The following is a 14915-nucleotide window of genomic DNA, read 5'->3' on the forward strand; positions in this document are numbered from 1 at the left end:
ATATTCGGCCTGCAATTATACAATAACAATATCAAAGTAGAGGGCCAAATCGTCTGCCAGGCCACCGGGAATAGTCCCGGTTCTCCCAAAGTCCAGTCAGCGCCTGATTTCCACAGAAACGCAGAACGTGCAGGATTCATATTCAGTCTTTTTGCGGCTTAATATTCACAGACACCAGTCCATATCGCGTTTTTATTCAAGTGTACTGACCTACTTTTGATTCATTCATCCAAAATGTGGCATATTTCGTCCGCGTTATAGGCTGAATTCCATTTTTATGACTGAATTCTACGGATTATGGGACACATGTCTTAGTGCAATTTGGGAAAGAAATAAGCTGTATGTGGATGTGTGTAAATATTCTAATGTAATCCTCTTTGTAATCATTACAATTTTCATAAGTAACTGTAATTTAATTACTCTTTTTTCTTAGTAACTGTAACTGATTACTGTTACATTTATTTTGTAATTAAATTACGTAACGCCGTTACATGTAACTAGTTACTTCCCAACACTGCCTGCACGGGCCTCAAATCTAGGCCCGAGCCCGGCCCTGGCCCGAGACGCTCAGGACCTAGCCCAACCCGTGTCCGACAGCTCATCAGAATTATCAGCCCGAGTCCGACACGAACCAGTGTTTTTATTTATTTATTTATTTTATTACACAGCGGAAGCCTGCCCTATTTGCAGCAATTAAAGAAGGGGTAAGTTTTGTGTTATGTTTCTTTTCATTTCTTTATCAAGTTAGTTTAGAAAAATGTTTGAAGCATTTAAAAAAAAAAAAAATGACGATTAACGTTAAACAGCCGAGCCGACAGCAACCCAGCAAACACAGAACGTTGTGAGGACGTCGCCAGTTAGTCGTCATTTGGTCAGCGCGACATTACTTTATGGCAACGTTGTGAGGACGTCGTGGTAAAGTTCCATTTTTTAAAATCTTGGCTAACTTCCCAGAAACGTCGTGGGCACGTACTCAAAAGACGTCGCTAGTTAGTCCCATTGGGGACGTTGTAGCAACGTGGTCAGCTGGTCTTCGGATAACTTTTAATATTATTGCAATAGATGTATTATTATTATTAAGATACCATTTGAACAGCATATTCTTTGGGAAATATACAAAAAAATTAATCAAGCATGTTAAAATAACTATATATATATATATATATATATATATATATATATATGCCATCAGTTTAAGAACAATAAAATAAACAATTTACTTAGCAAATGGTGATAATGTTTGTTAATGAAAGAGAGTACGGAACAAATTAACATTTAAACCTTAAACTAGCAGCGCACGTCACTTTCTGAGTGAAGTGCGCGACGTGCGCGTGCCCGTAATTTTGTAACGGTCAACTTCCAGCGGACGGACACGGAGGAAAGGTAAGTCCTATAAATCTACTTTTATTCATAGATTTTAACTTGATATAACGTTAAATGCCATCAAAGAGGAGTAGTGTTTTGTATTTTTGTAGGTTTTCTCTTTCAATTTAATAAATAAATGCTCCGTTTGTTTAATTAGCTCAAAAGCAGTCTCAGAGGTGGTCTAAGGTAACGGTAACTGTTAAAATCGAATTTAACCTTACCTGTTTTACATTATTTGAAATTTATCACTATAAACTATACAGTGTTAACTTTCTAATAATTAAATTTTTAACCGTAGTAACGTTAATTAGTTTGTTTGAATAACTGCTGCTCGAGCTTGATGATGCTCATGCTAGCCATGCTGTGAACTTGAATATAAACCGCTGTATAAAGTTTAACGTTAATTAGACCGAGGCTGCCGAAATCATGTTCAGTGTAGCGTTATGTGGGATTAATAATTTCCCCTTTTCTCCCTCAAGTTGCAGGCTTGTAAATTCTGTCATCTGTTCATTATTGGTGTTGATGGTGTTTTTCACATGCATGCTTTTTAATGCTAGTTTAATTCTCAAATTGATCTGATACTTTCGTTTCACAAAAAGTAAACAAATTGTTCACTTTCTTAGGGCCTGACAACCACCAGTTGAGTCCATGATTCAGTGAGTTCCTTATAAGGAAATATATTTGTTACCACCTAGTAATTTAAATGTATTATTTATTGCTTTAAAATGAACACATATATTTATCATCAGGGGAAGAGACAGTCTGGGCAGCAGCAACAAGACAACTATTACAAGTAGAGATGGGTTTCAAGAACTGGTACTAATTTGGTTCCTGACTTGTTCGGTACTGAAAACATTTACATAAGTTACAGGATCAATAGTGCTGCTATCAGTATTCTTGTAACATTGATTCATTACCCTTTAGACACAACCACATATCCTCCAAATCATCTCTGCGTGGATGGCAGCAAGGATCCAGGATCAAGAGATCATTCTTCATGGAGACTTCCACAGGAAGCAGTTTCTCCTGGGTGAAAAACTCAACCTGGTTGTTTCAGCATCACTCAGGCAAGACTAAATACTTTTAAATTGATTTCAGTTGGTTATGTGTTTCAGGTCATCCTGACCATTCTGCTGTCCTGGATGTAAGTCCGTGCAGGAACTACATTTCTCGTTGTTGAAAGATTTGTGCAGCGGTATCCAGACATATAACGCCCCATCACACGGGGCGTCAACGCCTCTCGTTTACTTTTAAATGAAGTGACGTCAAGGATGGTGAAATCAATTCTAGAAATTAATTCTAAATAGAAGTTGAAGACTTTTCAAGCGACAATGCAGCCGTCCTCCAGTCAGAACATCTTATGCAAATACCCTAGCGCAGACGCAAGCCAATCAAGTGCATGCAATACCAGAAAACTAATGTGATTGGCTGTCACTATGAGAAGAGACAGTAATTCTGATCCGATATCAGTGTCGTTTTTTTGCAAAAACAATTTTAAATCAATGTAGAATTTTCTATACTTCTGTGTAGGGATGTCAATTTTCTATCATTTCCATGATCGATCGTCGTTTAAATTAACAATCAAATAATCGATTAATTGTTAACCTTAATGCTGCAAAGTCTATTGCAGTAACATCCAGTCACTGGTATGACAGGATGTGCAAAAGTGTGTGTGTGTGTGTGTGTGTGTGTGTGTATATACAGTATTGTTCAAAATAATAGCAGTACAATGTGACTAACCAGAATAATCAAGGTTTTTAGTATATTTTTTGTTGCTACGTGGCAAACAAGTTACCAGTAGGTTCAGTAGATTGTCAGAAAACAAACAAGACCCAGCATTCATGATATGCACGCTCTTAAGGCTGTGCAATTGGGCAATTAGTTGAAAGGGGTGTGTTCAAAAAAATAGCAGTGTCTACCTTTGACTGTACAAACTCAAAACTATTTTGTACAAACATTTTTTTTTTCTGGGATTTAGCAATCCTGTGAATCACTAAACTAATATTTAGTTGTATGACCACAGTTTTTTAAAACTGCTTGACATCTGTGTGGCATGGAGTCAACCAACTTGTGGCACCTCTCAGCTGTTATTCCACTCCATGATTCTTTAACAACATTCCACAATTCATTCACATTTCTTGGTTTTGCTTCAGAAACAGCATTTTTGATATCACCCCACAAGTTCTCATTTGGATTAAGGTCTGGAGATTGGGCTGGCCACTCCATAACATTAATTTTGTTGGTTTGGAACCAAGACTTTGCCCGTTTACTAGTGTGTTTTGGGTCATTGTCTTGTTGAAACAACCATTTCAAGGGCATGTCCTCTTCAGCATAGGGCAACATGACCTCTTCAAGTATTTTAACATATGCAAACTGATCCATGATCCCTGGTATGCGATAAATAGGCCCAACACCATAGTAGGAGAAACATGCCCATATCATGATGCTTGCACCTCCATGCTTCACTGTCTTCACTGTGTACTGTGGCTTGAATTCAGAGTTTGGGGGTCGTCTCACAAACTGCCTGTGGCCCTTGGACCCAAAAAGAACAATTTTACTCTCATCAGTCCACAAAATGTTCCTCCATTTCTCTTTAGGCCAGTTGATGTGTTCTTTGGCAAATTGTAACCTCTTCTGCACATGCCTTTTTTTTAACAGAGGGACTTTGCGGGGGATTCTTGAAAATAGATTAGCTTCACACAGACGTCTTCTAACTGTCACAGTACTTACAGGTAACTCCAGACTGTCTTTGATCATCCTGGAGGTGATCATTGGCTGAGCCTTTGCCATTCTGGTTATTCTTCTATCCATTTTGATGGTTGTCTTCCGTTTTCTTCCACGTCTCTCTGGTTTTGCTCTCCATTTTAAGGCATTGGAGATCATTTTAGCTGAACAGCCTATCATTTTTTGCACCTCTTTATAGGTTTTCCCCTCTCTAATCAACTTTTTAATCAAAGTACGCTGTTCTTCTGAACAATGTCTTGAACGACCCATTTTCCTCAGCTTTCAAATGCATGTTCAACAAGTGTTGGCTTCATCCTTAAATAGGGGCCACCTGATTCACACCTGTTTCTTCACAAAATTGATGACCTCAGTGATTGAATGCCACGTAGCAATAAAAAAATATACGAAAAACCTTGATTATTCTGGTTAGTCACATTGTACTGCTATTATTTTGAACAATACTGTATATATATATATATATATATATATATATATATAAAAAACTGTAAAATATATATTTTACAGTAAAGACAAAAAGTTTGGACACCTTCTCATTCAAAGAGTTTTCTTTATTTTCATGATTATGAAAATTGTAGAGTCACACTGAAGGCATCAAGGGCTATTTGAGCAAGAAGGAGAGTGATTGGGTGCTGCGCCAGATGACCTGGCCTCCACAGTCACCGGACCTGAACCCAATCGAGATGGTTTAGTGGTGAGCTGGACCAGGACAGAAGGCAAAAGGTCCAACAAGTGCTAAGCATCTCTCGGGGAACTCCTTCAAGACTGTTGGAAAACCATTTCAGGTGACTACCTCTTGAAGCTCATCAAGAGAATGCCAAGAGTGTGCAAAGCAGTAATCAAAGCAAAAGGTGGCTACTTTGAAGAACCTAGAATATGACATATTTTCAGTTGTTTCACACTTTTTTGTTATGTATATAATTCCATATATAATTCCACATGTGTTAATTCATAGTTTTGATGCCTTCAGTGTGAATCTACAATTTTCATAGTCATGAAAATAAAGAAAACTCTTTGAATGAGAAGGTGTGTCCAAACTTTTGGTCTCAAACTGATGTATGTATGTATGTATGTATGTATGTATGTATATATATATATATATATATATATATATATATATTAGACAGTTTCATCGAATGCATGCGCCTGGACCTAAGTTAACTTCCAGTCTGTGTTGTGTATATCAGTCTGATGAGTAAACTGAAGTTGGGCTCAGGTGGTTGTGCTGTGGGATGTGTTCCCATACATTTATTTATTTTTGGAGACTCGCCACAATTTTAAAACTGATCGATTTTCAAAAAGGCTTTGTTGAATAAACATGAGTAACGTTACGTACTGCACGTTTAATAATTCCTAACATTTATATGTTTAAATATCAAAAAGAGGCACAGGTGTTTTTATATCGCTGTATTTCTGAAGGAAGACTTGCATGTTATATGCCTGATAAAGCAGCGTGTGAGCGTAGCTCTGCTTTGTTTACAGCTGTTACTGGGGAAACCTCTATTTCTCGCGCTTTATGTCTATGCTTTAAAACATCTCCTGCTGGCAAAGAATGAATTTGCATTTTCATTAAGTCCGCCTGATCCACGCAGCAAACATATTTTGTTTGTTATCAAAAAATATCTACTCTAGAGGGACTTGGCTGTTGTTATTGATTCTATTTGGAAGTCTACCGGTTAGGTTAGGTCCACAAAAGCGCGCATGCGCAGTAACGTTTGTTTATGTTGTTGCCGTTGAAACCGTCTATATATATATATATATGTGTGTGTGTGTGTGTGTGTGTGTGTGTGTATAATGTATGTGTGTGTAAAATACATTTCTTTTAAATTTATAGCACAGTAATGAAGGCAGCAACATGTGGTAGATGGGACAGAACAAGAATCTTTCATTGTGCTAATGTATTATAATACGAAAGGGTATGGCTCCTATACAGCGTGCATCGCGTAAACACAACCAGTGCGCAGAATGATGCACTTGAAGCAACACAAAGTCACAGCGTGTAGCATTACTCATAGAAATATTCAAAACACCAAAGGAAGAGATATTGTTGTGTATTATATGTGTGCAATATTTTGAGCCTTTTCTTTTAACAGTTTTAAATATCAGTTATTGTGCGCTCTTGAAGAGAGTTTCATTGTTTTGACTGTAGTAACTAGGGCTGGGATGATACGCTAATCTGCCAATTCAATACTATCCCGATACTTGTGTGCCGATTCAATATATTTATAATTATATATATATATATATAATTTAGCATTGTGATTATAGTTATATAACTATTGCAATTCGTGACTTATCCAAATTGTCTGTAAAATGATGTTTGTTTCTGTAGATTTGAGGGAAAGATTAAAAACAAGGAGGTCTGGGAACGACTGAAGGGAACTGACAGCAGTGAGGGAAGGAAGTAATCACCAGAATGTAAGTTCTTTGAGAATGTGTGCATTATTACAAGTTGAGTTTTCATTTAAATGTGGCAATGTACACAACTGGTCAAAAGTTTTAAATATATTTTAAAAGTTGAATTTATTTCTATAATGCACAGCTATATTTTCAGCATTAATTACTCCAGTCTTCAGTGTCACATGATCTTCAGAAATCATTCCAATATGATGATTTACTGCTCAATACATTTTTCTGATTATTATCAGTGTTGAAAACAGTTGTGCTGCCCAAACATTTTGTCTACACTACAGTTATATTTATTTATTATTTATTTTATTTATTTATTTTATTTGGGGGGGGGGGGGGGGTTGGCTAATAGCAAGAATGCATAAAATTGAAAACCAGTGGTAGAGAAGACTTTTGTAATTTTACAAAATATTACCTTTTTTTCAATGTTTTGAACTTTGTGTTTTATAAAATAATAATGAAGAAAAAATTCAACTTTCCAGAAATGCTAAGTTTTCTTCCCCATCATTTCTAATATGGGGTGCGTTTCCCTAAAACCAACTTTGTTCACAAAGTTCCTTCGTTACCAATAGAGTTCAGTAGAACTAACAACCGTAGTAAGCTAACTGCAGATGTGATTTACATCATGTATGTCATGAGCAGATGTACACTTTGATCTTAGCGGGAATAATACGATTGGGTGCATGTAAATGCACTGATTTGTGATAATGAGCAATGTTTCCCGATCAGCAAATCAGTATATGAAAAAGATCATGTGACACTGCAGACTGGAGTAAAGTTACTGAAAAATTCAGCTTTGCCTCATAATTATTTCAATAAATATGTTTAAGTATATTCAAAAAAAGAGTATGAAAACTGTTCTTTCTTTCTGTTTTCTTTTTTTTTACAATTTAATTTTTTTTTTTTATCAAATTAATCTAGCCTTTGTGAGCAGAAGAGACTTCTCTTGAAAACCATAAAGAAAAGATTCCAGATTTTTGACTGGTTGTGAACATACATGAGCAACATTAACAAGATGATCCTCCCTTTCAGCTCAGAGGATGTTGACAGTGCAGGTCCAGGATGAAGAAGAGGAGGAAGAACACGTTTAACAATTTTCTATAAGCTTGCCATTAGTTATAATAAAAACAATGAACATGACTACAATAATATGCTAAATGTTATTAAAAGATTCCAGTTTGCAAGAAGTCTGAGTGTCTGACTCTACACTAGAGGAACTCTTTTCTGAAGAAGATCAGGTGCTGAGAAGAAGCCTTGTTCTACAGCAAAACACTGCATCAAGCCTCCTGTCCTTCCCTCAGAAGAGCCTGTCTTCTGCTGCTGGGGTAAGAAACTCACTCTTCCTCTTCTCTATCAGCTGTCCTGCACCTAACTCTGCCTCCTCAGCACTGTCTGAAAGAGTCTTCTCCACAGTCAGTAATCACAGATCACAGATTCTTCTGAGAAAGTCGATATGCTCATTTTCTTAAAAAACTTTGTTTTTTCGGGTGGGACAAATAATGCAGGAGAGATGCTAGAAATCTCTATATTGTTCATTTTTCATATCTTTACGCTTTATGAATGTTTTTCTTCTGAGAAGCTCAAAAATTATGGTTCTTTGGTAATTGCTTTATTGTTTAGGTTTATCCTCTGATAGTGAGCACAGAGCCCTGATCATGACATGCAAGAAAAAGAAAGAAATCATGTCCATGATTTACTAATTCGTTCCCTCTATGTACTAAAACGTGCACGATTACTTTTACATTTCATTGATTTGCTAAATCGTATGCACAATTTACTAATTCGTTCTCTTGATGTATAAATAGTGTACACGTTTTAGCAAATCGAGGGAATGAAATAGAAAATCGTGCGCATGAATTAGCCTAAATTTTTTTCTGCATGTCGTGTAAATAAAGCACATCACCACCAGACATTTATACCAGGAGCCTCATATACGACGCTCACAGTTTTACTTTGTGCAGTATCTCTGTGCAGTATCTGCTGAATTGTTTCATATCTATTTATCATGTATTTTTTGTTGCACTAAATTATGTTGTATCAATAAGTTTACTGATAATTATTTTTAATTTTCACTAATAACGTCATTAACCATCTCCCCATCTTTAAGACAAAAATGATCTATTGTTTATATTGTGTAATCTATGAATTGATGTGTTTAGTTTTCTGTGCTCATAACATTTTGCATGTTTAAAAGAACAGGTGCGATGTTCAAAATGTTTTGGCTTCGTATTTGTACAAAGTAGTGCAGAATAAATATTGATTTGTGAATGAATGCAGTGTGTTTTTGTCCATTTTATACTAGAATGTAATGTTTTTGTATTTGTTTGCATTGCATGTATGTAATTAATGTATTAACTATGAATCCCCTATAATTAGATTACAATTAGATTTCATAAGGTTTATTTTTTGCACCAGAGATGGATTGAGTTTATTAGTTCTTTATGTATTTCAAGGTAATGGTGAGGTGAAAATATGAATTACCAATATGATCCTGTAATGTCACGTCCTCATAACGTGCCAGTTTGGTCGTCAGGACATACTCATCACGTTCCAGTGACGTTCCAGTATAACGTCGCCACGACGGATATGGGAATCACAAAGTTACGTCACTGGAACGTTATGTGGTACGTCGCTGAGACCAATATGGTATTTTATAGGAACGTCCTCATAACGTGACAGTTTGGTCGTTGGGACGTACTCATCACGTTCCAGCGACGTTCCACTATAACGTCGCCACGACGGATATGGGAATCACAAAGTTACGTCGCTGGAACGTTATTTGGGATGTCGCTGCAACGAATATGGTCTGGTCCAGTTACGTCGTCACAACGTAACTGTGTTAGCTGGGAACAACCAAGGTGTGCTGTCTGCAGCCTTTGTCTGCGCTGATCTTCATTTACAAACACGTCATTAAAATGAACTGTAACTCCATGAATATTAAACGAAGAGACATGAGAGATATATCTATAGAAAGCTTGACATGTCTACTTTTAAACTAAACAAGTGCTGTCGAACAAATATTCTGTGATAAAGTAATCCATATCAAAACAACACAATGTCCTTTTTTCATGTCTCCCTTCATTATATCTAATGTGTATGGAAGGCCAAAAGGGTCAAATACACGTACATTTTAACACGTCAACAACACGTTAAATACGTGTATTTCACGCGTAGATAACACGTATTTAACGCATTAAATATGTGTTTTTTACACGTGAAAAATCAGCGCGTATTTAACGTGTATTTCACGTGTTTAATACACATTAAATACATGTGAAATACATGTGAAGTACGCGTTAAAAATCAGTTTGAACAGGTCAATGTCATTGGCTGCTGAGGACTTCGGTCAAACCACTTCTGTGAGCTTAGAGGGGTGTACCGTTCATAGACAGGCAACCACCATTTAACATGCTATAGATCAGCTTATTCAGCCTTATTATTTAGTCTTTTTTCTTTTCTGTTTTGTATAGCCTATAGAAATAATATATTTAAGTTTCAGTTTTATGAAATATTTATTTTATAATAAATATTAATTACAATTTTGTGGTGATAGTATAAAGTTTATAAAAGTTACAGTATTTTGTAATGAAACAGGGCTTTTTGTTTAGCTCTTGACTCGCCGAGGTATACTATATATAGTGTGCCTTCTTTAATTTTTCAGTAATGTGTGATAACTTAAAATATGTTGTCAGTACTATTAAAATAAGATTAAATTGAATGGTATTTAGGAGATTATGGTTTTTGCATGACTTATTTCGCATTCAGCTAGATAATCCTGTCGTAGCTGTTATCATAGCCTATGCTTTTTATTAAAAAAGAAAACTGCAAGGGACCATGGAAAAAGACTATTGCAGGTGTATTTTTTTATGGTATTATTATTTTATTTTTTTGCAGCGGGGCAACTCAAGAATGTTGGGCACACAAGTACTGTGGCTCTTTTGCAAAAATTTGCAAAAAAACTGGAATTTTGAAAAAAATTCAAGTGATCGAGAGGGTTCCTCCCTGTCATGCATGTGCATTAATAATTTGAATATATTTTTTTACTTAAATTATATGAAATAAAGGAAAGAAATATCCCTTTAAAATCACAGAAGTTGTCAATTATTGAAGCTCTTTTTAAAATTGTGTGCATTTTGCTGATTATAATGAGAGAACTTGAGTTTAAAAGTGAGGACGTTTTATTAATCAGTCCATTCTTTAGAGTTTCAAGGATTTAGCTAAATCGTGCCGGTTTAATTTAATCGTTTCTGGTTTTAGGCTAATTGGGCCTAAATAATGGGAACAGTGTGTAGGGTCCCCTTTACATCAAGCGGACGTTCGTGAAGACGTCCTCCGGACATGCATGGAGACGTTTAGGGGACTTTCACTTTACATCCTCTGAATGTCATTTTATTGTACTTTTAGGCTAATCAAAGACAACAGACACGTTGTATAAGCAAAATACATTTATTTTAATTGAGCAATCGTAAAGTTGCAGTGTTCTTTTTGTGTGTGTGTGTGTGTGTGTTGGTGGATGGTGTATACGCATGTCTCTGGTTGTCAGCTGTGATTAGTCCGGTGGCAATTTTTCCCATTGTCTTCTAACCTAAAACAACAAAATGAACACATTCAATAGTGTTATGATTTTATGTGTCTAGGACTATCATTAATCCATTGACAAAAGATTTGTTAAGACTGTTGACCGTTTGGATTTAGACCAAGCGGTCCGAAATTTAGCAACATATGCCTTTTTGCAGCATATAGGCATCTTGGTGTGTATTTTTACCATATGGAAATTAAATATTTAAGTTTAATATCTGCCAGTATTATATACGTTTAATCATTTCAGCTTTTCAAGCTAATGTTAGCTTAGAAAATGTTCACATAGCCTAACCTCAGCAGCCGTGCGGGAGAACTTCAGCAAAGGTTTAAAAAGGTAAACTTCATCCATTGCAAGCATTAGGAGATAAACAGTAGTTACGGTAGCTATAATGTCTAATAATATAAAATAATAAATACCTTTTTGACCAAACAAAAGGGAAAACTCAAGGCAGTGTCTGAGGAAATCACCAGATGACCGTTAACTGCTTGTAATATAGCAATCTTAAATGCAATATCTAAAATATATGTCCTAAATAACTTTTCTTGTCGGCTAACCAACAGTTTATACAAAACAAGTTTATTTGTATAGCACAAATAAACAGTTTAATACATAAATGAAAATAATTACTTTATTTGTCTTACCTGTGTTGTTTTCCACTTTCTTTTCTTCATGTTTTCCTTGGCTCCATTCACTCTATAACATTCTTGTAGAGCTCCTGGGATGTAACCTTATTTTCTTCATTCATGCATAAACCTAATTGTAGCTATTTTCAATTATATTATTAAAGGGCATCATGATTTTGATGTTTAAATGCTGAAAACAGACTCCTGATTTAATGGCATTTTTCATTACAGAAGTTATGCCTATTTTCTTTTTCCGGAAATGAAAATTATTAATTTAACATTAAATTTATTTTACAATGTTCAGAAATTATATTAAAAGAAAAATGTATGCATAATACTAGAAGAATGCAACCGGTTCATGACTCGAGAACGAGTCGATCTTTTTTTCGTTATCTGGCTTGGCTCGATGTTCGTCTTCAGTTCTCTCTTCACAGCAGTTCAGCCAGTGTACTGTTTGAGTAAATGAATTGCTTCAAACTATTTGTATTTGCTAAATTTTTAATACCCAAAAAAGGCACGTCTTAAAGCAGGCGGTAATTTGCACTGCTTTTGGTAGATTGCACTGGTTATTGTGGGAATGATCTGGCTTCGTCTGCTCTTTAAAGTTTGCATTAACGGTAAATCAAAAAAAATTTTTAATTAATAATTTTCCCTCCCATAGGTACATTTATGGAATTGCGCTCTTATGCTAATTTGGCCTGTTTAGTAAATCTGGCTCAAGGGCTCTTAAAGGGGTCATATGATGTGGTTTCTATTTTTCCTTTTCTTCAGTGTGTTATGTAGGTATTTGTACATATATAAGATCTGCAGAGTTACAAAGCTTAAAGTCTCCCACTAAAGGATTTATTCTAGGCAGATCCAGACCGTGCTAAACGGCTCATTCAAACACCCCCCCCCCCACACATCTATGTCAAGATGTGGAAATATTTGCGTAATGCCGCCCAAATGTCCACGCAAAGAATGAAGGTGTGGTTTCAGGAAGTGTTGAAGCAGCCATGTCAGGGAGACGCTTTGTGTTTCTAGGACTTTATGTGGCCTTCTGAAAGTAGATGCAATCATTGTTAAGATTTATTTACAAAAGAACAGTACAACCCAAAAGTTCAAATCTGTACAACACATTTAATGGATGACAGTTTTGTGAACCTAGGAGAGTAGCCTATAATGCTGGCTGTGCACAAAGGGAATTTATTAAAAAAGGTAAATTTTGACTTTGCTATGACAATCTTTGCAACAATTGTATTGTAAAATGAGCTACACAAATTGAATCTGGGGCTTATTCTGAATCAGCTACTGTAAGTGTTTTCTTAATAGTTTAAGTGTTTGCTATTGACTGTTCAAATGCAGAGTTTTGCCCAGCGTAGAGTAACATGTTGTGTGACTACGTGTGTGTGTGAGGGTAACATCAAAGCAGAGTAAACAGACTGTCAGAAATCATAGCACATAAGCTGTCTTAACTGTGGCTTGTGTACTGCATCATCACTGTGTCTGTCACTCGACTCTGTTCCCCTTTCGGGCTTGAACTGATGGTAAAACGAAGGACATTATTAACAGTCTTGATATTTATTTTGAAAGATGAATCTTGTGATTATGGAAAGGGGTGTTGCATTTCCGACGAGTGCTTGTGGTGTTCGCCCAATAACAATGCATTGGGTCATTGGCCAATCAGATTAGCCTGTGCTTGTCAGAAGGAGGGACTTTGTTGAAAACAACGTGTTTGAGAGAGGCGGGACATAGAGGAACTACAATAATGTACAGTATTTGAAAAATAATGTTCTTTGAATCTTAAAGCATGTCAACATATGTTACACCAAATACACAAAATAATGGTCTTTAAAATAGCATCATATGACCTCTTTTAGTGATACCCCAGTAATGACTGAAATTGGCCATTTTTTGTATTTTTTTTTACTTTGCATTCTTCCTTGTTGTGTGGTTGATGGTCTTTGGTCTTGAGAGAGTCTTAAGGCAGAGAATTTGTTCTCTAATTAGAAAAAATGAAAAAAAAATATTGGTTTTGTTAGGACATCCCACCCAACAACGTTGAATTACCTTTCGATTTTGCAAATTGGATCAACGTTGAAATTTCGACGTGGATTCACCGTTGAAATCGTGACACTGGTTCACCGTCTTACCTTCATCACGGGTGAATTACGGTCGTTCTGGAGACCTTGGATTAACGTTGAATGAGGTGTTTATTTTAAAAAGTGAATCGACGTTCATAACACAAAGTTGTTTCACCGTTGTACTGTGCACCATGTATAAATACACAGTTGTATGTACCATTAGATCCTAGTTTACATTTAGATCCACAGCACAGGATAAAGGCAAAAAATCTAATGACGGGCAGCAATGGCTTTCCTATCAACTTAACTACAAATCAAAATAACTACCAAATGCTCAAAATTGTAAAACAGCAGTTTTATTTCGGAAACACTGTACAAAACAGATACAAGTAATTCCAAACTTTATTTAGCAGAGTATGCATGGACGTATTGTTAAAACATGTAGAATCACAATTCAAATTCAATAATATTTTAAAGGTTTTATAAAATAATTTGGAATATTTTTGCATTTAAATGCATATTTTTTTGCAGCACTTGCAAGAGAAGCCCTTGTACCTTTATGACTGAAACCAGCTGATCTTTTATTATGGTAATGTGTCTCATTACAACAGAACCTTCAACCAGGGACGCTGTAACGGGAGGGAAGATTGTGACAATTTCAAGTTTACTGAAAAGTTCTTAAAGCTGGATTTCATTTATAGCATTTCTTTAAACCAGTGGTTCTCAAACTTTTTATACCAAGTACCACTTCAAAACTTATTTGTCTCTCTAAGTGCCACCATCATGACCAACATTACATTTCAGCATTGTAGTAGGCCTAACTATTCAGCTAACTTACAGCTGTACAGTTAAAAAATGAGGCAGTTGTATTCCTAATAAGAATATTTATTGTTGTCAGCCACGTTAACATTGTTAATACACAGTTTGAACATTAACACTGCACTGTGGCTACATGCAGGTAACGTACATGAAAGACTTAGTTTAAATTAAAATGTGTTATAACAAAAGCAACATAACTGTACTGTACTTAATTGAAAAAAAATAATACCTCACTCAAAGATGAAATTAAAATGTATTAACATTAATATTTAATTGAGTGATTCCCCTGTGTAACCACTAGAGGTGGCCTGA

General features: G+C 35.7%; 1 long non-coding RNA gene across 2 annotated transcripts; it reads left to right on the plus strand.

Annotated features, from left to right (window-relative positions):
- Window positions 1-1278: 1278 nt before the first annotated feature.
- On the plus strand, window positions 1279-2903 carry LOC127953458 (uncharacterized). 2 transcript variants are annotated; one of them, XR_008153184.1, is made up of 4 exons: window positions 1279-1383; window positions 1989-2021; window positions 2115-2208; window positions 2290-2903. It is a non-coding gene; the product is annotated as an uncharacterized LOC127953458 (long non-coding RNA). The 2 variants fall into 2 exon arrangements; XR_008153183.1 differs by lacking the exon at window positions 1279-1383 and having other exon boundaries at window positions 1699-2021; window positions 2290-2424.
- Window positions 2904-14915: the final 12012 nt, after the last annotated feature.

Source organism: Carassius gibelio, chromosome B3 (genome assembly GCF_023724105.1).
Source record: "Carassius gibelio isolate Cgi1373 ecotype wild population from Czech Republic chromosome B3, carGib1.2-hapl.c, whole genome shotgun sequence".
NCBI lineage: Eukaryota > Metazoa > Chordata > Actinopteri > Cypriniformes > Cyprinidae > Carassius > Carassius gibelio.